The sequence below is a fragment of the Oncorhynchus mykiss genome, chromosome 2 (genome assembly GCF_057628025.1).
Source record: "Oncorhynchus mykiss isolate SJ-2025 chromosome 2, ASM5762802v1, whole genome shotgun sequence".
Classification (NCBI taxonomy): domain Eukaryota; kingdom Metazoa; phylum Chordata; class Actinopteri; order Salmoniformes; family Salmonidae; genus Oncorhynchus; species Oncorhynchus mykiss.
Genome location: NC_143023.1, coordinates 80,199,900 through 80,225,199, shown reverse-complemented (window position 1 = coordinate 80,225,199; position 25,300 = coordinate 80,199,900). Strand labels below are relative to the sequence as shown.

The window sequence follows — 25,300 nt, the reverse complement described above, 5'->3', positions numbered from 1 at the left end:
GCTTCAGTCTGTTCTGCAAAACCTTTAATAGCATCTCTGGTATAATTGTTAAAGCATTGTTGATTATAATAAATATAATTAATCCAGTCTGTGGAACCCCAATGTTATCAATGTATACTTTGTCAATAAGAGACCCGGATGGAATAGCTATTTTCTCCCATTTGGCTATACTTCATGTCTTGGTGTTGAATGACTGTGAAAGGCATGTCGGTAAAACCTCGCCCTGACATCATTTCCCAAGAGTACTGTACCGGGCCCAACGGTAATAATCTCCTCCGGTCACTGTAAAGGGAGGAACCTGGGGATTTAAATAGTGCAAATCAATACAACTGTCATTATCTGGCATTCCTGCTTTCGTGAACAGCTTTACCATACCGGCCTAAACTCCTCTACCCAGAACCGTACTAGGGTGTAGACCAAGACCTGGTCTTATCCATACCACAACCCTAGATCCTCCTTCATTTTCTGTTTAAAGGGTTAGGCGTATCTTTATGCAATACATCCCTCTCTCCTGATTACAATCAAAAACTCTCAGCTTCACTATACTCTACCTTCTTCCATACTGGGTGAGTGGATTCATATAGCCCTCTCTTTCCAAATGAGCTATGACCTGTGTCCACGATCAATATGGGAACCTGCACCGATATATGCCATAATGGCTCAGAGTCCTAGACTGTAGTTAGAGACTCCATTTTGATCTACATAAAACTCCATTGAGAGATCCTTCCCAACCTATACTCTAACTTCCTGTCTACCCAGATCTAGGGATCTTGTATGCTTATTTTGGAACAAAATCCTCATCGTCTAAACCATGGGCCAAATTACCACTCTCCGCATACTCAAGTAGGACGTGCGGTATCAGGAATATGTCACCCACGATAAGACAGCTCAGACGAACAGCTTCCATGTGAAGCCCCACCCTCTCCCCGAGAACACATCACTTAGCAAGAGCCAGACACATCTTCACTTCTATGAACAAAAACAGGGATGAAAAGACAGGGAGGGTTACTTCATTACTTCATTCGAGAGATGGCCCCCCGGAATTCTGTTAATTCCAGTTCTCCTCTCGAACACTGTTTATTGTTCGACAGTGTCAGTGTCTTACCCTCCCGCCATGCGATATGAATCCGGGTAGCTCTTTCAGCTAGCTGTCACCAGGAGTCCTTGGTATGGTCCCCCCAACAAGCCTCTGGGACTGGATTGAGTGACTTCACCTGTAGTTCACCTGTAATGCATAAAATCCTGGACATACAGGCTTGGTTAACAAACAGTTTCTCATATGTTTTATCTGATTATATCTTTAGCTAAAAAAAAAATATATATATTTTTTATTATTAGTTTCTTATCCAATAGGCCACTAACTTACCCACCCCCTTTTGATACCTGGCTCTGCCCAGGTATCAAACTTATATACCCTAAATAATGACTTAGGTAGGATTAGTAAATTATCCTTATTTTCTGACATCACGTATGTCCAAATCTCTCTTGGGCATCCATTCATCCCAATCCTGTATCAATTCTCTGTCCAGTGGCTTATCTAGTTTAAGAAGTATCTGTGCTATTTCTATATGTTCTTAAATATATATATGCTTACCGATTTAAACAGTAATTCCTTTCTCTCCTATCTCTCAAAATGCTTACCGATTTAAACAGTAATTCATTTCTCTCCTATTTCTCAAAATGCCACTAAGCGTCTCACTGTTTGACTATGTAAAATCATAGATTTTTAGAAAAAACATGTCTATAAGTGGCCATCTCTAAAGTCCTTACATTTCCTTAATCAATCTATCTTAATCCTTACAATAATCCTAAATTCCTGTCAAATGTAATACTATTTAAAAGACCTCCTAATGGTTAACCAGAGCCTGAACAAATGCTAACCATATCGAAATCCTTCCTACACTTTACAAGCTCTTTACTTCAGGGATCCGCAGTATTCTATCTGACAATAACATGGAATACCTTATCTACAGTAATTTATCACCCCTATTTATTATCTATGATAAATATAACTATTTTCTGTTGTAATATCAAATCCATACTAGCCAATTCAAAAACTTCACAGCTAATATTGTAAATCAGCTTCAGTGATTCAAACAATAATTCTAAACCCCAAACTAACACTCCATTATAACTAATTTACCTTAAAATTAGTAACCCAACTGACCACAATTCATTATACAAATGGCTCTCCCCCGGGGCTGATCAGACCCCAAAAGATAGCCACGATAAGGTCAAAAGGTCATACCACCCCCCTTTTTTAGTCATGTTCCATACCATATTAAACATTAAAGAACCCTTTATCCTTAAAATAAAAATAATCACCTGTATAATTAAAACCCATAAAATAAAAACTCATAAGGTTCCATATGTGAGCGTCCTCTTTAAAATACCTTTGCACTAAAACAAATAGTTCTAACAATTGTTTTATGTGTATATATTTGCAGACCTTTTTCAATTTGGTTGTTTACGGCCGCTCTCTCCCCCACTCTCCCCAAAATTATAATCCCAGGAGGCTTCTAAAAGTGAGACACAACACGCCTAACTAGCATTCACTATGCTACTTCGATTCAGAAACTCAATAAGTGAACTATGACTAAACCTAATGATAATTCCCCTTTGACTCAAATCATTAATCATAAGTTTTAAACATTGTCTACGTGTATGTTTACTTAAATGAACATGCTACCCTTAGATACAATTAAACCTGATAACATTAATATCCAATGTATTACTTTTTTCCTCTGCCGCAAATGTCGTACATTTCTCAGTGTAAGAAATACGTAATTTAATCCCCGATATTTAATAAATATGCATTTACATTCTCCCATGGCTCCTTTAATTTACTTATTTTAGGTAACTTCCATCCGTCCTGGGAACAAAGAATCCTACCTAAACACGCCAGAACACAATGTTTAACTAAGTTAAATCAACCCCTAAAATTGACCATAACCAGTAAACAAATAAACAAACCACTTTTATCAGCTAAAAACAAACTATACGAAAACTCACTACTATAATGCTTCAGATGGCAAAATTACTCAGAGATCTCACGTTTACATCTGTTAGTTCCTCAAGGGAAAAAAAAACCTATTGCCACTGTTACGGATGTGTACGTATCAGGGGCAAAGCTCGAATAGCTACTATAATGCTTCAGATGGCAAAATTACTCAGAGATCTCACGTTTACATCTGATAGTTCCCCAAGGGGGAAAAAAACCTATTGCCCCTGTTACGGATGTCTACGTATCAGGGGCAAAGCTCGAATAGCCAAATTCAACCTAGCTAATTTCCCGAAACATATGCAGTTATGTTTTTCTATAGAGGTTGTTTTTCAATATTTTCTTTAAATATCCTAACATAGTTCCACACTATGGAAACACTGCTCAAATTCACTGGTGTTACATAAACAATCAAACCTGGAATCAACAACCATCAGAATCCATTGTCACGATGTTTTACGATTCCGACATCCAGTCGACCTCTCTCATAGCCTAATTCAATCCAAATAAACGCCACAAATCTTATGATGCCTGCCTAACGTATCAGCTGCTAGTTTTTAGCATCTTTCCTGACTATCCTGGCGACTCTCAAATTACTTAAAAAAATGTATTTTGTAATTTTTATCAACTTCTAAAAAGTGACTCGAGCCACTAATGCACAAATTAACAGACAAACAATTTTCTCCGTTACCCCCATTCACAACGTAATTTCCGTGGCGACCAATAGTGCTTTGCTAGTGACGTCATCATCAAGCGCTCAACCTCAGCCCAATTCGTAGCGACTTTCAATTAATTGTAAATAATTGTTGTTCGATAAACCAAACCTAATTTATCACATCTGTTCAAATCTTGAATTATAAATGATCACCCCAACCAATATCTCTAAATTCGCTAATTTTATAAAACATTTCGATGGGTATAAATCGTAATTGTCTCTTCGTTATTATTTAGAATTCATTTTGATCTAGTAACTGTCTCGTCTTTGACTTAGTATTTTAATTACGACTCTATTCCCAATACGTTATACACTTGTCTAATTAAAACTCATAATAATCCATATGTGAGTGTAATTATTTAAAATACCTTGTCACTGGGAACAGGGAAATTCCCTTAACCCAAACTTTTACTACTACATCGAAACCCAATAATTCTGATAATCCCTTCACATCATTTGTTTTAAATCTCTCGATCTTTCATGTAACTCATTCAGTCTATCTTCAAATTATCGTCCCAAAATATTTTATACACTGCCATACACTCAAACCACTGTGATAGACGCGCACTGTCCCTTTAAGATAAGACATATACTTTTTCCCCGTAAAGAAAAACAGATAGTGTTTTTTAGGATACGTTAACTTCTAGTTCGAATTCCCTGGCGTTACCTAATCAAAAACCAATACTCGGAAAAACAATCACAACTTTTTACGATGAAACTATTCTTACCTATTTTATAGTCCAAAGCGTTGCACTATATAGCCCATTGAGTGCCTAGCACTTCCGTTGCAAGCTGTAGCATCTTTTCAGACTATCTTTACGATACTTCTCCTTTTTAAAAGAAATGTATTTGGAACTTTTAGCCGCTTTTGAAAAGTAACTCTAAGCTATAATGAACGCATTTTCCCTCTAAATGCCACAACCCCATTTCTCTGTTTAAATTTGAGGAACAATGTTGTTCAACGTGAAACGACACCACAAATCTGCCTGCCTCTGTAAAATATATATTCCCTATTCAGATTGCGTTCAGTTTTAAATTCTAATCATCAAAGTAAAACCAACCCAACTTCTCAACTTACTATACCCTAACATCTGAACGTACCATGTTTTGTGCTAAATTTATCATATGTCAGTCGATTCATAAATAGCTATAACGTCCGGATAGCACGAAATTGTATCGTATCTCTCCGTTATTCCCTACATTTAACTTTAGGTGACTTTCTCTTCTATGATACATTTATTTAAATACGACTCCCATCTCAATACATCATTCCACCAGATAATTTTGGGCAAAATAGCGTATTACCTCAATTGTCTCGCCATTATTTTTAATGCCTTCTTTTTTTCAATTCTATCTAAAACACATTTTAACGTTTCAGTTCATATTTTATACTAACACTGGCGACCGTATTTTTCGGGCAAAACATGCAAATAGGTGAATTACAATCTAAAATAAATTTTAGTCTATCGGTTTCAAAGCTCACGTACGTACCTTGGTGTCCCGCTATTAAAATGATTGTGTTTCCCCGCCAATAATTATATTATTATAATTGTCCGTAGTCGCAAAACTTAGACACCGGGAATTCCCAGAAAATCATCCTAATTTAAAACCCTTCCTGGCTATATTCGTAATATCAGCTTCCATTCAGGTTCTTTGTCTGAGTCAGATTTTGGACGCCTCCCTTCCATTATCTTTGTTCTCCTATAATGGTAATCTCCCGCTAGTTTCCAACGCTTCTTTTGAGGAATTTCTAAACATCCTTACCGTTACTTAGCTATGGTATTTAAAGAATTAGGTAAAAACAACCAAACACTTTATTTTGTCTCGTCAGACCTTTCAGAAGAAGAAATACAAGAACATTTGATTTCAAAACTCTATATTTATGAACTATTTGTTAAACATATTTCCTTCTCACAAACAAGCATTTTCTTTTTCCCCAAGTAGGCATTTTTCTTGTTTTCCCAGTAACAGTCATACTTACGTACAGTTGAAGTCGGAAGTTTGCATACACCTTAGCCTAATACATTTAAGAAGCAGTACGGCTGGTTGGGTTGTGTATCGGAGGACGCATGACATTCAGCCTTTGTCTCTCCCGTCTCTCCCGTACGGGAGTTGTAGCAATGAAACAAGATACTACAACAATTGGATACCACGAAATTGGGAAGAAAAAGGGGTAAAATTCAAAAAAATAAAAAATATTAAAAATTAAAAAAACCTATGTTACCTTCTGACCCACTGGAATTGTGATACAGTGAATTATAAGTTAAATAATCTGACCGTAAACAAATGTTGGAAAAATTACTTATGTCATGCACAAAGTAGATGTCCTAACAGACTTGCCAGAACTAGTTTGTTAACACGAAATGTGTGGAGTGGTTTAAAAATTAGTTTTAATGACTTCAACCTAAGTGTATGTAAACTTTCTACTTCAACTGTAGGTGTGATTTGACCCTATTCGTCAAAATGATCCCTTCAGTCTTTCTCTCCATATGTTGAACACAATGTACGTGTGTGCTTTCTGAAGATGTATTTATTGCATTCTTCACAAGTGGTGCTGGTTTTACTGTCTTGTAGAGTGGGGCAGAACAAATTGTGTAGGCCCTGGAACAATTTTGATTACATTGGAATCAGACAGTCTACCTTGACTTTGCTGTGGTGACGGTGACCATTCTATATGACCATCTTTAGACTTCCATGTCCTCTCTTTTCTGGATGATGGTTGTTGCATGCTCTCTCTTTCATCTGATGGATGTACCCATACATTGGAGAAAGCTCCTGGGTACCCAGACATAATTATAAAAATGCAACCATTAACTAGTCAAAACAAAATACATCAAATACACTTGTTTATTTGGACCTGTGCAAATATCTATGAAAGCCTCCGGGTCGAAATTACACACATCATGTTTGTATACAAAATCTACACAGACATTCCACAACACATCAGTGTGTCCACATTTTTAAGTACATTTCTTGAAACTAAATGAGGAAAAGTAATTTTAATTTCATGGAGAAAAAGAGAGCTTAACTATTATTTTAGACAACTCAAATGTGGAAATGGAGGGTTAAGAATGATGGAGGCCACTGTGTTCTTGGGGACCTTCAATGCTGCAGCCATTTTTTGGTACCCTTCCCCAGATCTGTGCCTGGACACAATCCTGTCACAGAGCTATACAGACAATTCCTTCGACCTCATGGCTTTGTTTTTGCTCTGACATGCACCGTCAACTGTGGAACTTTATATAGACAGGTGTGTGCTTTTCCAAATCATGTCCAATCAATTGAATTTACCACAGGTGGACTCCAATCAAGTTGTAGAAACATCTCAAGAATGATCAATGGAAACAGGATGCACCTGAGCTCAATTTGGAGTCTCATAGCAAAGGGATTGAATACTTACTTAAAACCTCTTAAAGCTAGGGGGCAGAATTTTCACTTTTGGATAAATAGCGTGCCCAATTTCAACTTCCTGCTACTCATGCCAAGAATATAAGATATGCATATTATTCATAGATTTGCATAGAAAACACTCTGAAGTTTCTAAAACTGTTTGAATCATGTCTGTGAGTATAACAGAACTTATGTAGCAGGCAAAACCCCGAGGACTAACTGTTCCTAATTGTTTTTTCTTCCCATCTCTCTTCCCTATATTGTCTTGGCCATTGGAAATGTAATAGAAATATATTTTTAGATCCTACATCTTCCACACGATATCGCCAGTGTTTGGAATATGGCTGAGGTTATTTCTTTGTTTTAGCAGGAAGTAGGCCAACTCGGAATGGGGGACCCTTTTGTGAGTTGCACAAGACGTGATGAGCAGAGTTGATTTCTTTTCGTTCATGTATTGAATACAGATTGCCCCGTCTACAATTTGATCAATTATTAACGTTTAAAAATACCTAACGTTGCATTCCAAAAGTAGTTTGAAATATTTTGGCAAAATTTATAGGCAACTTTTGAAATATTTTGTAGTGACGTTGCGTTTTTTTAAGCTGTTTTTTTATGGATCAAACGGGCTTTATAAATGGACATTTTCGATATATATGGATGGAATTAATCGAAAGGACCAATTGTGATGTTTATGGGACATATTGGAGTGCCAACAAAAGAAGCTCGTCAAAGGTAATGCATATTTTATATTTTATTTCAGCGTTTTGTGTAGCGCCTGCTATGCTAGATATTTTGTTTACTACTGGTTCAGATGGGTTCATGCTATCAGATAAAAGCTTCTTATGCTTTCGCAGAAAAGCATTTCTAAAATCTGACATGTTGGCTGGATTCACAACGGGTGTAGCTTTAATTGAGTATCTTACATGTGTGATTTAATGAAAGTTTGAATTTTATAGCATTTTATTTGAATCTGGCGCTCTGCATTTCCCCCGGCAATTGGCCAGTTGAGACGCTAGCGTCTCCCTATCCTCGAGGTTTTAACTGTCTTGATTGTGTTTAAAACCTCACTAGGGGACATGGGGCGGTAGCGTCCCATCTAGCCAACATCCAGTGAAATTGCAGAATGCCAAATTCAAAAACAGAAATACTCTTAATAAAATTTCATGAAGCATACAAGTGTTATATATTGGTTTAAAGATTAACTTCTTGTTAATCCAACCACGGTCTCAGATTTCAAAAATGCTTTACGGCGAAAGCAAACTATGCGATTATCTGAGAACAGTGCCCAGCAGACAAATCATTACAACCACTAACAAGCCAGGTAGAGGATGATCTTCAAATGGTTGCACTCACAAGACTCCCATTTACTCAATAAATGTTTGTTTTGTTCGATAAAGTCCATGTTTATATCCAAAAACCTCTGTTTTGTTCACGCGTTTTGTTCAGTAATCCACAGGCTCAAACGCAGTCATAACAGGCAGACAAAAAAATCCAAATAGTATCCGTAAAGTTCGTAGAAACATGTCAAACGATGTTTATAATGAATCCTCTGGTTGTTTTTAGCCTAAATAATCGACAATATTTAAACCGGACAATAACGTCGTCAATATAAAAGGTAAACAAGAAAGGCGCGCTCTCGGTCTCGCGCATGAAAAAGCTCTGGGCCACTGCAGTGTCCAGTCATTTAGAGTGCACTTACTCCCTCATTTTTTAGAATACAAGCCTGAAACAATTTCTAAAGACTGTTGACATCTAGTGGAAGCATGGGAAGTGCAATTGGAGTCTTAAGTCAATGGATACTGTAATGGTATTCAATAGAACACTGCAAAAATAAAAAGATCACGCTTCCTGGATGGATTTTTCTCAGGTTTTCGCCTGCCATATCAGTTCTGTTATACTCACAGACATTATTTTAACTGTTTTGGAAACTTTAGTATTTTCTATCCCAATCTACCAATTATATGCATATCCTATCTTCTGGGCCTGAGTAGCAGGCAGTTTAATTTGGGCACGCTTTTCATCCCGAAGTGAAAATAGTGCCCTCTACCCTAGTGAAGTTAACCTGTGTGGGTCAATCTGACCCATACCACAATGGACTTAATATTTTTTCAGCAAAGGACAAAGGTTAAACGAAATAAGTTTGGACCCACCAAGTCTCTTTCTAGAGCTGGCTGCCTGGCCAAACTGAGCAATCAGGGAAGAAGGGTCTTGGTCAGGGAGGTGACCAAGAACCAGATGGTCACTCTGACAGAGCTCCAGAGTTCTTCTGTGGAGATGGGAGAACCTTCCAGAAGGACAACCATCTCTGCAGCACTTCACCAATCAGGCCTTTATGGTAGAGTGAGCAGGCGGAAGCCACTCCTCAGTAAAGGCACATGACAACCCGTTTAGAGTTTGCCAAAGGCACCTAAAGGACTCAGACCATGAGAAACAAGATTCTCTGGCACCATCCCTACAGTGAAGCATGGTGGTGGCAGCATCATACTGTGGGGATATGTTTCAGCAGCAGGGACTAGGAGACTGAGGTAAAGATGAATGGAGAAAAGTACAAAGATCCATGAGGAAAACCTGCTCCAGGGCACTCAGGACCTCAGACTGGGGGTGAAGGTTCACACAGCACACAGCCAAGACAACACAAAAGTGGCTTCAGGACAAGTCTCAGAATGTCCTTGAGTGCCCCAACCAGAGCATAGACTTGAACCTGATCTAACATTTCCGGAGAGACCTGAAAATAGCTGTTCAGCGACGTTCCTCATCCAACCTGACAGAGCTTGAAATAATCTGCGGAGAAGAATGGGAAACTCCCCAAATACAGGTGTGCCAAGCTTGTTCCGTAATACTCAAGATGACTCGAGGCTATAATCGCAGCCAAAGGTGCTTCAACAAAGTACTGAGGAAAGTTTAGATTTGGTTTATAAATTTGCAAACATTTCTAAAAAACAGTTTTTGCTTTGTCATTATGGGGTATTGTGTGTAGATAGACGAGGGGATAAAACATCTTAATCCATTTTAGAATAAGGCTGTAACCTAAGAAAATGTGGATAAAGTCAAGGGGTCTGAATTCATTGTATATCTTTTCTTCTGAGAACCATGGCTTTATCAGTTTCGAATATCGTGTACATTCCTTTACAAACTATATTTTTGGCACATCTAGTATCATTTCCACACTCCATGCCAAACAGAAGCCAGTTATATATATTGTTTTAGACCACATCCTCCACTCAATGAAATGTTTCAGCCACATAAATTAACCTAAAAACATAAAAACAGGCAAATAAAACCAATTACATTTCTAACATCGATGTCCCCGCCACATTATGGCGAGGGCTCTGTTTATCTGACCTTAAACATCTTCCTTTCTGGTGGGTTGTTATCGTAACATTGTAGAGAAAACACCAAAACCTGACAGAGAAAACAACACCAATTGTATCTGAAATTGCCCAACTGACGTACAGGGGCTTTAAAGCATACACATTGAGGCTCTCTCTGCAAGGACAGCCACATCAGGAACCATTCATGTAAATGCTGTTGCTAAACCATTTTATCGGGGGAGTTACTGAAAACATCACTTGTGTATTTGCTGTGGAAATGTGTAAAATTGCTCAAAAGCGGTTTCTACAATTTCCCCTCAAATGTATATATTGGGATTTCAGAATTCATAGAAAATGTTCTTAGATTTTCAAGAAATATCCATGTAACTACTTTTTCTACTGTGCACCCATGTCACGTTCTGACCTCTATTTCCTTTGTTTTGTATGTAGTTAGTATGGTCAGGGCGTGAGTTGGGTGGGCAGTCTATGTTTGTTTTTCTATGATTTGGGTATTTCTATGTTTCGGCCTAGTATGGTTCTCAATCAGAGGCAGGTGTCATTAGTTGTCTCTGATTGAGAATCATACTTAGGTAGCCTGGATGTCTCTGTGTGTTTGTGGGTTATTGTTCCTGTCACTGTGTTTGTTGTCACAGGATAGGACTGTTTTGCGTTTTCACATTTCTTGTTTTTGTTAGTTTGTTCATGTGAAGTTATTTATTAAAACATGAATCAAAACAACCACGCTGCGATTTGGTCCGCCTCTCGTACAGACAAACGTCGTTACAACCCAAATGTGTTTGAGATTCCTGTATTAAATGTCTTATTCATTATAAAAGTATAGCATGCCTGGGAGTAAACATTTACCTGACTCTAAATGATATACATGTCAGACATGGGTCTGTGCAGGTGAGCTGTCTCAACATGCATTAATTTATCCAGTGTGATTCGATCTAAGCCCTGGGCCTTGTCAATACTGGACGAGATAACTGGTGTTATGGTGGGGAACTCATCCCAGAGGTGAAATGCCGTCGAGGCAACGGTCGATGTCGCTCATCAGTGTGGATTATAAGCATGCGTTCAGTGTTCTGGCACACGTGTAAACGCATCATGTGGACATCTTCCTCCCTGCTCTCTGTTATCTCTCTCTGATGGCTTACTAGCAGGGAAACCACATACCAGGCAAAGGGAGGAGGTAAATAACAAAAAGGATGATACTAGAGCAATGGGAGTCTATTAGTCAAAGATGTGTCTGTTCCACTATGAACATATTGGTAATGTTGCATTTCCCAAATACAATTCTCTCAAATATATGATTGGCAGAGAGGTTATTGGATTTGTCTCATTTTTACCTAAATGTGTGTTGGTGCGAGCTTGGCAAATAACATGACCCTTGGCACAAACATGGCACCTCTCAGGCTGTTGACAGGCAGATAAACGAATTATGGACACATGATGAACATTGAATCAAATGGCTATCCAGACTACTGTGCTTGCACCCCGCCCATCCTCTTTCACGTCACTGCTACTCTCTGTTATTATCTATGCACAGTCACTTTAATAACGCTACCTACATGTACATATTACCTCAATTACCTTGGCTAACCGGTGTCCCCGCACATTGACTCTGTACAAGTACCCCTTGTATATAGTCTCTTTAACTACTTGTTACTTGTATTTCTTATTCATATTTTTTTAAACAGCATTGTTGGTTAGGGGCTTGTAAGGAAACATTTCACTGTAAATACCTGTTGTATTCGGCGCATGTGACTAATACAATTTGATTTGATTTGTCAATTTTCTTAACTGTGCAGTAATTGAGTTGCCAGGCCTCTGCTCAGATGAGTCAGATAGAGCTCTCATAGGCCTTTGGTGGTGATAGAGAGGGATAGAGGGGTGAAAGAGGGGAGAGAGGAGTGGGAGAGGGAGGACGTGTCACCACAGGGGGCAATCAATGCCTCCTTTTCCCCCTGGAATGTTCCACAGGAGGAAGAGGAAGGGGATGTTGCCAGGGTTGGTCTTAACTCTCCTTGGGCATTCCATCAAAATGGTAGACAGGGCTAAAGTGGACTTACAATGGAACACACAATCGGATAGACAATGATTGGCTACGTGACCATCTTGTGGATGTATTCTGTCAGTAGGATGTGCCACGCAGAGATTACAGCTGTATATTGTAGCTTATACTGCTGTAGACCTTGGCAGTGCCGGCCGAAACTCCATGTTATTTGACCTGTTCCTCCAGACAAGGTGAACCTTGAATACCATGGCTGGAATAGGAGCTACTGATGACAGCATTATAATAAAGTGCTGAGACAGAGGAAAAAGATGGAAGGTTAATTCCTATTCAACCGAGGCAGAAGACAACACATATTACTAGGGGGTACTCGGAGTGCAGGGGAGACAAATTGGATTCGAGCTCAAATCTTTCAATAAGTCACTTGCTTGGTCTTCTCAGGGGCAGCATAAATTGTCTGTGAACGTTGGGACTGAGAGGACTGAGAGACCCTTCATCAGCCTGCCGAGGGGGAGAACAAGTGCAATGAGCAAAATAAGTAAGTAGGGGAGAGTGGGTAAGTTGAGCCAAAGGGTGAGTTGAGCCACCCCTTATTTCTAGGAAACCATACAGAAATTCATGTAACCATAAATGTAGGAAGAGGTCATTTCATGAAGTCTGTGAAGGAACAAACCACATCTAAAAAGTGAGTTAGGTCCAAAAAATTATTTTCACAAATGTATTGTGTTATAGGTTTCATGATGAGTGTATCTAAACCAAAGTAAATAATTTTAAGAATTTTTTATACATCAGTTGGGGTCTCTATAAGCTATAATAAGAGGTCCTAAACGTAGCATGAACGTGCATCTGTGTAGCTGTGTGGGCTAATAGTCAATTGTTTTGCCTTGGGATGAGTTGAGCCAATTGCCACCATACCCCATACAAATTATGATTACATTTTTGTCCGTTTTATGCATAATATGCATATTATTTTTGCAATAAGTCATGCATATGAACTCAATGTTGTGCATTTTTTGTTCTACAGAACAGGCATCATCATGCCCCGTGTATACAAACGTAAAACAAACAGGGCCCCCCTTTAGGTTCTTGATAGAGCAGACAAAGGAAGTGAGAGAAGGGAAGAAGTCCATTCGAACAGCAGCAAGGGATTAAAAAATAGACTGAATGACACTGAAGAAGTACATTGACAGAAAATAAAATGAACATATACCTGTGTGAAAGAGAAGCTATGAAAGAGTAGCAGAGGCACACAGTCTTATCTGATGACATGGAGTCTGAGCTTGCTAAATGTTTCAAGTATCTTGGATGACCCGTTTCAATTGTAGAGAACTTGCCTACAAATTGACACATCAAACAACTTTCCTGTCCCAGACAACTGGTCAAGAAATGGAAGGTTCAGTGGTATTGAACAGAGAGATCTGTATCTGAACGTAGGCATACAATTAAGATATACAATATACCACACCCCCGTTCCATGAATTAAACTTTGACGTACAGTACCAGCGCATCACCCACCATCACAGGACACTATCACCCACTTACCCCAAGGCACTTCAACTTACCCTGTCCCTATGCTCAACCTACCCTATACCCAGGGTAAGTTGTGTCATGTATTGTCATGTTGTGTCTTGTTTCTGTCCTTTCCCTTCACCCTGTCTCCCTCTGCTGGTCGTTATTAGGTTACCTTTTCTCCCCCTCTTTCCCCCAGCTGTTCCTTGTCTCCTCCTAACTACCTCGTCACCCCTTTTCCCACCTGTTCCCTTTTTCCCTCTGATTAGTCCTCTATATCTCTCTCTGTTTTTGTTTCTGTCTTTGTCGGATTCTTGTTTGTGTTATTCATGCCTGAACCAGACTATCGTCATGTTTGCTGCAACCTTGTCCTGTCCTGTCGGAATCTGCCGGTCCATCTGAGCCTACGTATGTTTTGTTATTAAAGAAGCTCTGTTTACGTTAATTCGCTTTTGGGTCCTCATTCACGCACCGTAACAGAAGAATCCAACCAAGAATGGACCCAGCGACTTCGGATCCTCTCCACTCAGCCGTCGAGATCCGGGGAGCGATGCTAGGCAGACACGAGCAGGAATTGTCTGCTGCTCGACATGCCGTTGAGACCCTGGCCACCCAAGTCTCCAACCTCACAGAACAGGTTCACCATCTCCGCCTCGATCCACCGGCCACTTCCAGGGCTTTCGAATCTCCGGAGCCCAGAATCAATAACCCGCCGTGTTACTCTGGGGAGCCCACTGAATGCCGCTCGTTCCTCACCCAGTGTGATATTGTGTTTTCTCTCCAGCCCAACACTTACTCCAGGAGCACTGCTCGTATCGCCTACGTCATATCTCTCCTTACTGGACGGGCTCGTGAGTGGGGCACGGCAATCTGGGAGGCAAGGGCTGAGTGTACTAACCAGTATCAGGACTTTAAGGAGGAGATGATACGGGTTTTTGATCGATCTGTTTTTGGGGAGGAGGCTTCCAGGGCCCTGTCTTCCCTATGTCAAGGTAATCGATCCATAACAGACTACTCTATTGAGTTTCGCACTCTTGCTGCCTCCAGTGGCTGGAACGAGCCGGCTTTGCTCGCTCGTTTTCTGGAGGGTCTCCGCGCAGAGGTAAAGGATGAGATTCTCTCCCGGGAGGTTCCTTCCAGCGTGGATTCCTTGATTGAACTCGCTATTCGCATTGAGCGACGGGTTGATCTTCGTCACCGAGCTCGTGGAAAGGAGCTCGCGTTCTCCGTTGCCCCCCTCTCCGCATCACTACCATCTTCCTCTGCCGGCTCGGGTGCTGAGCCTATGCAGCTGGGAGGTATCCGCATCTCGACTAAAGAGAGGGAACGGAGAATCACCAACCGCCTCTGTCTCTATTGCGGTTCCGCTGGTCATTTTGTCACCTCATGTCCAGTAAAAGCCAGAGCTCATCAGTAAGCGGAGGGCTACTGGTGAGCGCTACTACTCCTGTCTCTCCTTCAAGATCCTGCACTACCTTGTCGGTCCATCTATGCTGGACCGGTTCGTCAGCTTCCTGCAGTGCCTTAATAGACTCTGGGGAGGAGGGCTGTTTTATGGACGAGACCTGGGCTCGGGAACATGACATTCCTCTCAGACAGTTAAGGGAGCCCACGGCCTTGTTCGCCTTGGATGGTAGTCCTCTCCCCAGGATTCAGCGTGAGACGCTACCTTTAACCCTCACTGTCTCTGGTAATCATAGCGAAACCATTTCAATTTTAATTTTTCGTTCACCTTTTACACCTGTTGTTTTGGGCCATCCCTGGCTAGTTTGTCATAATCCTTCTATTAATTGGTCTAGTAATTCTATCCTCTCCTGGAACGTCTCTTGTCATGTGAAATGTTTAATGTCTGCTATCCCTCCTGTTTCCTCTGTCTCTTCTTCACAGGAGGAGCCTGGTGATTTGACAGGGGTGCCGGAGGAATATCACGATCTGCGCACGGTGTTCAGTCGGTCCAGGGCCACCTCTCTTCCTCCACACCGGTCGTATGATTGTAGTATTGATCTCCTTCCGGGAACCACTCCCCCCCGGGGTAGACTATACTCTCTGTCGGCTCCCGAACGTAAGGCTCTCGAAGATTATTTGTCTGTAGCTCTTGCCGCCGGTACCATAGTCCCCTCCTCCTCTCCCGCCGGAGCAGGGTTTTTTTTTGTTAAGAAGAAGGACGGGTCCCTGCGCCCCTGCATAGATTATCGAGGGCTGAATGACATAACAGTGAAGAATCGTTATCCGCTTCCTCTTATGTCTTCAGCCTTCGAGATCCTGCAGGGAGCCAGGTTTTTCACTAAGTTGGACCTTCGTAACGCTTACCATCTCGTGCGCATCAGGGAGGGGGACGAGTGGAAGACGGCGTTTAACACTCCGTTAGGGCACTTTGAATACCGGGTTCTTCCTTTCGGCCTCGCTAACGCTCCAGCTGTCTTTCAGGCATTAGTCAATGATGTCCTGAGAGACATGCTGAACATCTTTGTTTTCGTTTACCTTGACGATATCCTGATTTTTTTTCACCGTCACTCCAGATTCATGTTCAGCACGTTCGACGTGTCCTCCAGCGCCTTTTAGAGAATTGTCTTTTTGTGAAGGCTGAGAAGTGCACTTTTCATGCCTCCTCCGTCACATTTCTCGGTTCTGTTATTTCCGCTGAAGGCATTAAGATGGATCCCGCTAAGGTCCAGGCTGTCATTGATTGGCCCGTCCCTAAGTCACGCGTCGAGCTGCAGCGCTTTCTCGGCTTCGCGAACTTCTATCGTCGTTTCATCCGTAATTTCGGTCAGGTGGCAGCTCCTCTCACAGCCCTTACTTCTGTCAAGACGTGCTTTAAGTGGTCCGTTTCCGCCCAGGGAGCTTTTGATCTCCTCAAGAATCGTTTTACATCCGCTCCTATCCTTGTTACACCTGACGTCTCTAGACAGTTCGTGGTCGAGGTTGACGCGTCAGAGGTGGGCGTGGGAGCCATTCTTTCTCAGCGCTCCCTCTCTGACGACAAGGTCCACCCTTGCGCGTATTTTTCTCATCGCCTGTCGCCGTCGGAACGTAACTATGATGTGGGAAACCGCGAACTGCTCGCCATCCGCTTAGCCCTAGGCGAATGGCGACAGTGGTTGGAGGGGGCGACCGTTCCTTTTGTCGTTTGGACTGACCATAGGAACCTTGAGTACATCCGTTCTGCCAAACGACTTAATGCGCGTCAGGCGCGCTGGGCGCTGTTTTTCACTCGTTTCGAGTTCGTGATTTCTTATCGTCCGGGCTCTAAGAACACCAAGCCTGATGCTTTATCTCGTCTCTTCAGTTCTTCAGTAGCCTCCACTGACCCCAAGGGGATTCTCCCTGAGGGGCGTGTTGTCGGGTTGACTGTCTGGGGAATTGAGAGGCAGGTAAAGCAAGCACTCACTCAAACTCCGTCGCCGCGCGCTTGTCCCAGGAACCTTCTTTTCGTTCCCGTTCCTACTCGTCTGGCCGTTCTTCAGTGGGCTCACTCTGCCAAGTTAGCCGGCCACCCTGGCGTTCGGGGTACGCTTGCTTCCATTCGCCAGCGTTTTTGGTGGCCCACCCGGGAGCATGACACGCGTCGCTTCGTGGCTGCTTGTTCGGTCTGCGCGCAGACTAAGTCCGGTAACTCCCCTCCTGCCGGCCGTCTCAGGCCGCTTCCCATTCCCTCTCGACCGTGGTCTCACATCGCCTTAGATTTTGTCACCGGACTGCCTTCGTCAGCGGGGAAGACTGTTATTCTTACGGTTGTCGACAGGTTCTCTAAGGCGGCTCATTTTATTCCCCTTGCTAAGCTTCCTTCTGCTAAAGAGACGGCACAAATCATCATCGAGAATGTTTTCAGAATTCATGGCCTTCCGTCAGACGTCGTTTCGGACAGAGGTCCGCAATTCACGTCTCAATTTTGGAGGGAGTTTTGCCGTTTGATTGGGGCTTCCGTCAGTCTCTCTTCCGGCTTTCACCCCCAGTCTAACGGTCAAGCAGAACGGGCCAATCAGACTATTGGTCGCATCTTACGCAGTCTTTCTTTTCGCAACCCTGCGTCTTGGTCAGAACAGCTCCCCTGGGCAGAATACGCCCACAACTCGCTTCCTTCGTCTGCGACCGGGCTATCTCCTTTTCAGAGTAGCCTCGGGTACCAGCCTCCGCTGTTCTCATCTCAGTTCGCCGAGTCCAGCGTCCCCTCCGCTCAGGCTTTTGTCCAACGTTGCGAGCGCACCTGGAAGAGGGTCAGGTCTGCACTTTGCCGTTATAGGGCGCAGACTGTGAGGGCTGCTAATAAGCGTAGAACTAAGAGTCCTAGATATTGTCGCGGTCAGAGAGTTTGGCTCTCCACTCAGAACCTTCCCCTTAAGACCGCTTCTCGCAAGTTGACCCCGCGGTTCATTGGTCCGTTCCGTATTTCCCAGATCATTAATCCTGTCGCAGTTCGACTTCTTCTTCCGCGATATCTTCGTCGCGTCCACCCGGTCTTCCATGTCTCCTGTGTCAAGCCCGTTCTTCGCGCCCCCGCTCGTCTTCCCCCCCCCCCCCCCATCCTTGTCGAGGGCGCACCCATCTACAGGGTCCGTAGGATTTTGGACATGCGTCCTCGGGGCCGTGGTCATCAGGACCTAGTAGATTGGGAGGGGTACGGTCCTGAGGAGAGGAGTTGGCTTCCCTCTCGGGACGTGCTGGACCGTGCGCTGATCGATGATTTCCTCCGTTGCCGCCAGGTTTCCTCCTCGAGTGCGCCAGGAGGCGCTCGGTGAGTGGGGGGGTACTGTCATGTATTGTCATGTTGTGTCTTGTTTCTGTCCTTTCCCTTCACCCTGTCTCCCTCTGCTGGTCGTTATTAGGTTACCTTTTCTCCCCCTCTTTCCCCCAGCTGTTCCTTGTCTCCTCCTAACTACCTCGTCACCCCTTTTCCCACCTGTTCCCTTTTTCCCTCTGATTAGTCCTCTATATCTCTCTCTGTTTTTGTTTCTGTCTTTGTCGGATTCTTGTTTGTGTTATTCATGCCTGAACCAGACTATCGTCATGTTTGCTGCAACCTTGTCCTGTCCTGTCGGAATCTGCCGGTCCATCTGAGCCTACGTATGTTTTGTTATTAAAGAAGCTCTGTTTACGTTAATTCGCTTTTGGGTCCTCATTCACGCACCGTAACAAGTTGTGCCAAGATAACCTTTTTTGGACAAGCTATTTTCAAAAATGTTATGGTTACATGATTATTTCCTGGGATACACTACTTCCTGAAATATATGTAGATATCTTTGTTAGAAATAATACTATATTTCCCTTGACGTAGTGATGCTGAATGAAAACATTTGCTCAACTTACCCCACTATCTTAAATACCATTAGATCTCTCCAGGGAACTTGATTTCCATTCTATACTTCAATCATACTCAATGCAATGTTTCAAGCTATGTGAATGCTTTGTTCAAATTCAGATTAAAATAAAATAAGTGCAACCAACATTATCGCTTACATGGATGGAACATACCAACTGCAAAGCATCAAGGCTACACGTCATTCCATTTCAGAAATGCGTACGAGGAGAGGGTACTGTATGTGTGTCCCTGAGCAATGCTTTTCATCATAATTTTAAGGCTCCACAAGCAGAGCCTTTGTAATGACAGTTCTACCCATTGGACCTTTGGAAGTGGACCCACAGATGGGTGTTTGACCCCTCTCTCTCTGAGCCCTTGCGTTGGTTGGGTAAATGTTGAGGGGAGAGACTGAATAGCTTACGTGAAGGCTGACACACAATAGCAGCTACCGTTATTGCTTGCTCCACCTAAAGCATAATATGAATAAGTAATTCAGACACATCAGAGGAGTATGCCCCTTTCCCTTGGGTGACCACCTTTTTGTACGACCTCTTATTCATTTCCACAGTGAACCTTGCCCTCTGCTGTTTCCTGCTGAACTTGTGTGTTTGCTCCCAAGCTAAGAGACAATAATGAAAAGTGAAGGAATACCCATTTGGCAGTGTGTACAGGACTATTAGCTTTGGGGAGGCAGTCATTGCTTCCACTACCTAGTCCTTAGCCACCTGCTGCTGCTTTCATTACATCTAACACAAGTGTTATGGCAACCCTCTCAATAAGGCACACACTCTCCTAATCAAGAGTTCCCAGCTCCAACATGACTCATGGTATTGTGGTCCCTCTAGTGCTGAGCGATTTAACGTTTTAAACAACAAATTGACCGACATCAGTTCAATTATTTGAATTCCATTTCGGTTATATTTTTTTCCGTGAGCTCAATGTGGACATTGAGCTGCTGTTTCTCTAGAGATAAATCAGATCGTGCCCGAACTGTGCGATGTAGTAGGGAGTTGTAGTTTTCAACAGGCCAATGTTCTACATAGTTTAGTGCAGAAAACGTGACAATTAACTACAATGACCTTAATCCATTGCGTGCAGATACTTGTCCAGTCGGTGGTTCTTTTATGCCTGCTACATAAGAGACAAAATAATGGGCCATCAAGAGGGGATACATAGAGAACATTTTCTTCATTAGGTATTGCTATTCAGGAGTCATAAATGTACTGTATGACTTATTTACTTTGAAGAACTACAAAAATAGTGATTTTGTCAGACAGCATAGGCATCAGCTCTACAGAAATGAGATGACTTGGAATTAAATGATAAAGTCATAAATAAAACAAAAGTAATACACACAACTGAAATATGTATAAAAGTAAAGTAATGTGAATGACTGATGGTTAATACGTGGTAAGGAGTCAAGGGCAGTCACCACCATCATGGGACGTATTAATTGTTTTATTCTGTGTTGATTCAGCATTCAACCCACATAAATAATGCAAAGTGCCTTTTTTAAAATATATTTTTTAATTGAAACTGAAATCGAAAATCTTAATAATTTAAAATAATAATTGGACCAAAATGGAATCGAACACAAAAGGCACTAATTGCTCACCAGTAGGTCCCTCCCATCCCATTTCCTTCAGTAGAGATGTGATCCATTGGGGCCAATTGAGGTCCGCTGATTCCCCAATGCTCCAGAGCAGTGGCTGATGGTCTACTATAAAGACAGGCTCCCCAAGGAGACCGTGGGACATTACACATCAACATAGAGTGGGGCCAAGGCTGAGGTCTTCTCTCCCAGGGGGTAATAGTGATAGCACACACAGTAGTGAAGTCATTTATAGCCCCACACCCGTTTTCTGTTTAACCCATGTGCTACAACATATAATCAGAGAAGACAGGTAAACAGGTGGCTATGTGGCAGTCATTGCACTGTCTTCAATATTTTTCGGTTTCCAGTGGACAGCCTGAATCCGCAGGAAGACTGGGCATTTGCATCTAGAAGGACCCATGTGCACCAACATGTGAAATTCATAGAAGCATGTCAAATATTTGAGGAATTTAAGGCAATACATACCATATTCAACCATGTTCCATCGGAAAAAAAAGGAATAAGTAAAAGCTTTGATTTAAGATCATGTCACGTTCGTCGTATTGAGGAGACCAAGGCACAGCGTGGTAAGCGAACATACTTATTAAATAGAAGAACGAACACTGAACAAATCAAAACAAACCGTGAAGCAATATGGCTAGTGCTGAACAGGCATCTAAACATAGAATAACAACCCACAAAATAACCAAGGAATATGGCGACCTAAATATGGTTCCCAATCAGAGACAACGATAAACAGCTGCCTCTGACTGAGAACCAATCTGGCCAACCATAGACATATAAACACCTAGACAAACGAAAACCTCTAGACAATACAAAAACTAAACAAACCACCCTTGTCACACCCTGACCTAACCAAATAATAAAGAAAACAAAGATAACTAAGGTCAGGGCGTGACAGGTCAAATAGATGGAAAAGATGTCTTAGACAACATCTACCAGAAAAAGATCCCTGCCATCTAATATAAACACATATTTGGTTTTTGAGAAATGATTCTGTAAGTTTAAGAAACATTGCCTTGTGCCTTGTAATTCCCATTACCAAAATCCACATATCTTTAAGATATTTTCGAAATTCTGTCACTCATGAGGAGGGTGGATAATGAAAGTTCACAGAAGTAACAAGTAAAGGTAGACCTACCAATTAGTTATGTTTTTTTTACTGATATCAAGTTTGTTTATGTGTGTTATTGAAACTCGTAATTACCGGGAAATCTGTAACTTAATTACTGCAAATGAGTTGGCTGCAATGGGAAATCATAGTAGTTACAATCCACAGTTGGGTCACCTGCTACTGTCCTCCCTTCCACTGGCACACTGTCATAACAGTTTTTTCTCTCTTTCTGTGAAATCAGTCTGGACAACCCCTTCCTCTCATTTCCCTGTCTCTCTCCTGACACTCTCCCTCTCTTCTCTCTCTCTCCGGTTAATGTCAACCTCTCCCGGCTCTTACTGACACCTACCATGACACCTACCACCTACCCTCTTTCCATTTACTGTAACAAGCATCCTCACACACTGATCACCGACTGACACAGAATGTTCATGGTCGTTGAAAAGTAGTTGACATTTGGTCAGTTGGCTCTGGCCAGACCAACTCTGAACCAATCATAGATGTCTATGTTTCACAAGTTTTGACAGTACAGTACAGTAAAGTAAAGACAAGTACAGTAGTACAGTACTGTAGAGTTAAGTACAGTACAGTACATACAGTACAGTACATCCAGTACAGTATTATGTACTGTATTGTACTATACTGTTCTGAACAGATCTACTTTACCTTATTGTACTGTGCTGTGCTCTATGCTTTACTGTGCTGTACTGTGATGTCAAAACTTGTGAAACATCATTCTAAATTATTATTTTTTTAATTTAGTTTGGTCAGGACCAACCAAATGTGGTCTTGTTTGAGGCCGGAGCATATTACAATAATAGCCAGTGTGTAGAATAATACCCAAATATGCAAAGGAAGGATATTGTATACCTTTGTGTGCCTATTCAGGATACATCACCACAAAGAGAATGATATTCATTTCCATAATTATATATTTCTGTGTAGTACAGATCAGGGACTGTAATTCCATTACTGGATGTAAATCCACTTCACTTACTCTAGTTCAATGACCAAAATGCCGTTTGTCAATCTCAAGGTGTCATGTAATAGCTGACACTGCATTATTTTAGCAAAAATATTTTAATATTAATTCGGAGCGAACATTTACATTTTTGGATAACTTGGTTGCATAAAAAACTGAGGTAGATGTTCCTGTAATTCTATTACCAAACTTTGTACATTCACAGTTCTTCCAGTAAATGTGTTTTTGTGAAATGTTCTCTGTAAATTGTTCAAACTATATCAACGCAACATGTACAGTGTTGGTCCCATGTTTCATGAGCTGAAATAAAATATCCCAGAAATGTTTCATGTTTCTTATGCACAAAAACGTATTTCTTTAAAATGTTGTGTAGAAATGTTTTTACATCCCTGTAAGTAAATATTTATCCTTTTCCAAGATAATCCATCCACCTGAAAGGTGTGGCATATCAACAAGCTGATTACAGCATGATCATTACACAAGTGCACCCTGTGCTGGGGACAATAAAAGGCCACTCTAAAATGTGCAGTTTTGTCACACAACACAATGCCACAGATGTCTCAAGTTTTAAAGGACATGTGCAATCGGCATGCTGACTGCAGGAATGTCCACAAGAGCTGTTGTCAGATAATTGAAAGTTAATTTCTTTACCAAAAGCCACCTCCAACATAAGTTTAGAGAATTTGCAAGTACGTCCAACCTGCCTCACAACCGCAGACCACGTGTAACCACGCCAGACAAGGACCTCCACATCTGGCTTCTTCACCAGCGGGATCGTCTGGGATCAGCCACCCGGACAGCTGATGTAACTGTAAGTTTTCACAACCAAATCATTTCTGCACAAACTGAAGCCAACTCAGAGCAACTCATCTGCGTCCTCGTCGTCCCCAGAGTCTTGACCTGACTGCAGATCGGCGTCGTAACCGACTTCTGTAGACAAATTCTCACCTTTGATGGCCCCTGGCACACTGGAGAAGTGTGCGGAATCATGGCTGAGACATGGCTGAGTATAGCCCATGAAAGATCTCCTCCACCGCACGAGCCCATGGGGCACAAAACCGGACAGGAAGATCACGTCAGTGACTCAACCCACTCATGTCGAGTATAGCAAAAAAGCCTGGCCAGACGTGTTGCACCCCTCCTAGGGACGGCATGGAAGATCACTAGTAAGCCAGTGATTCAGCCCCTGTAGCAGGGTCAGAGGCAGAGAATCCCAGTAGAGAGAGGGGTGCCGGCCAGGCAGAGACAACAAGGGCTGTTCGTCACTTGTGAGGGAAATTTCTGTTAAACCGTACTAATGCTTGTGTACTAAGATATATCCTTCTTTAAATCTAGACATTGGGCTTGAGATAGTTTATTTCACAAACTCATATAACATAGAAAAGAGTGTGCGCGAATTGCTATAGGCCTGTTATAACTGTTCTGTTCTGTGGAGAATGAACCCATGATGTCCAGGCACACAGCCAAGAATATGACAGAAACTGACTGGTTCCTCTTGATCCTAGACAGAGTAAAGGTTATATCCTGTACACCAGTAACAGAGATAGTGTTCTGTTTTGGAGCCTTTTTCTGGGGAGAGATTATGGTGGAGAAATCAGCATTAGCTAGGGGTGGCAGGTAGCCTAGTGGTTAGAGCATTGAGCTTCTAACCAAAAGGTTACTAGATCGAATCCCTGAGCTGACAAGGTAAACATCAGTCATTTTGCCCCTCAACAAGGCAGTTAACCCACTGTTCCTAGGCCGTCATTGTGAATAAGAATTTTTTCTTAACTCACTTGCCTAGTTAAAATAAATAAATGTAACATAGATCATTTAGATGTCTTATCTGCAGAATATAATTTAACTGTTAACTCTTGTTATTAGAATGTCTCCTTTCTAGTGTTTGCAGCTGCACTTCCTCAGTCACCTTGGGTCCAGAGAGGGGAGGAGTCAGGCTTATCTATCACATGTCCCTGTTGCTATGCAGAATATCAGCAGGGAGGGTGGCAAAGGAGGTCAGAAGGAAACATTGTTTCCATATGTCAACTGTGTGCCTTTATTACAAACAATGTAATGGGGAACCAATCACTTGTCACCACAGTGTCTGTGCGTCAGTCACCTCCTCCTAGGGGGAGATTGTATTTGGGACCCAAAGTCTGGCACAGGATGTGTAGGGAACCATTGTGCCTCATATCTGAAGTTGCACCTATCCTGACCTATCCTGAGATCGTATACAGCCCAATGTTCGAGACCGAGTCTGTGTCTCTCACAGGAATAGGCAGACCATTCCAGAAAAATGGAGCTCTATAGGAGAAAGCCTCCAGCTGTTTGCTTAGAAATTCTAGGAACAATATGGAGGCCTGCGTCTTGT

The 25,300-nt window shown here is 42.1% G+C and overlaps 2 long non-coding RNA genes across 2 annotated transcripts in view; one reads left to right on the top strand and one right to left on the bottom strand.

The window, feature by feature from the left end:
* LOC149985245 (uncharacterized) overlaps positions 1 to 25,300 on the top strand; it is a 568,030-nt gene that overhangs the window by 64,953 nt on the left and 477,777 nt on the right. The window lies entirely within an intron of this gene.
* Positions 787 to 25,300, bottom strand: part of LOC149985247 (uncharacterized) — a 74,987-nt gene continuing 50,473 nt past the window's right edge. Inside the window, exon 3 of the long non-coding RNA XR_016488541.1 lies at positions 787 to 1,242. This is a non-coding gene — a long non-coding RNA (uncharacterized LOC149985247). The remainder of the gene's footprint in view (positions 1,243 to 25,300) is intronic.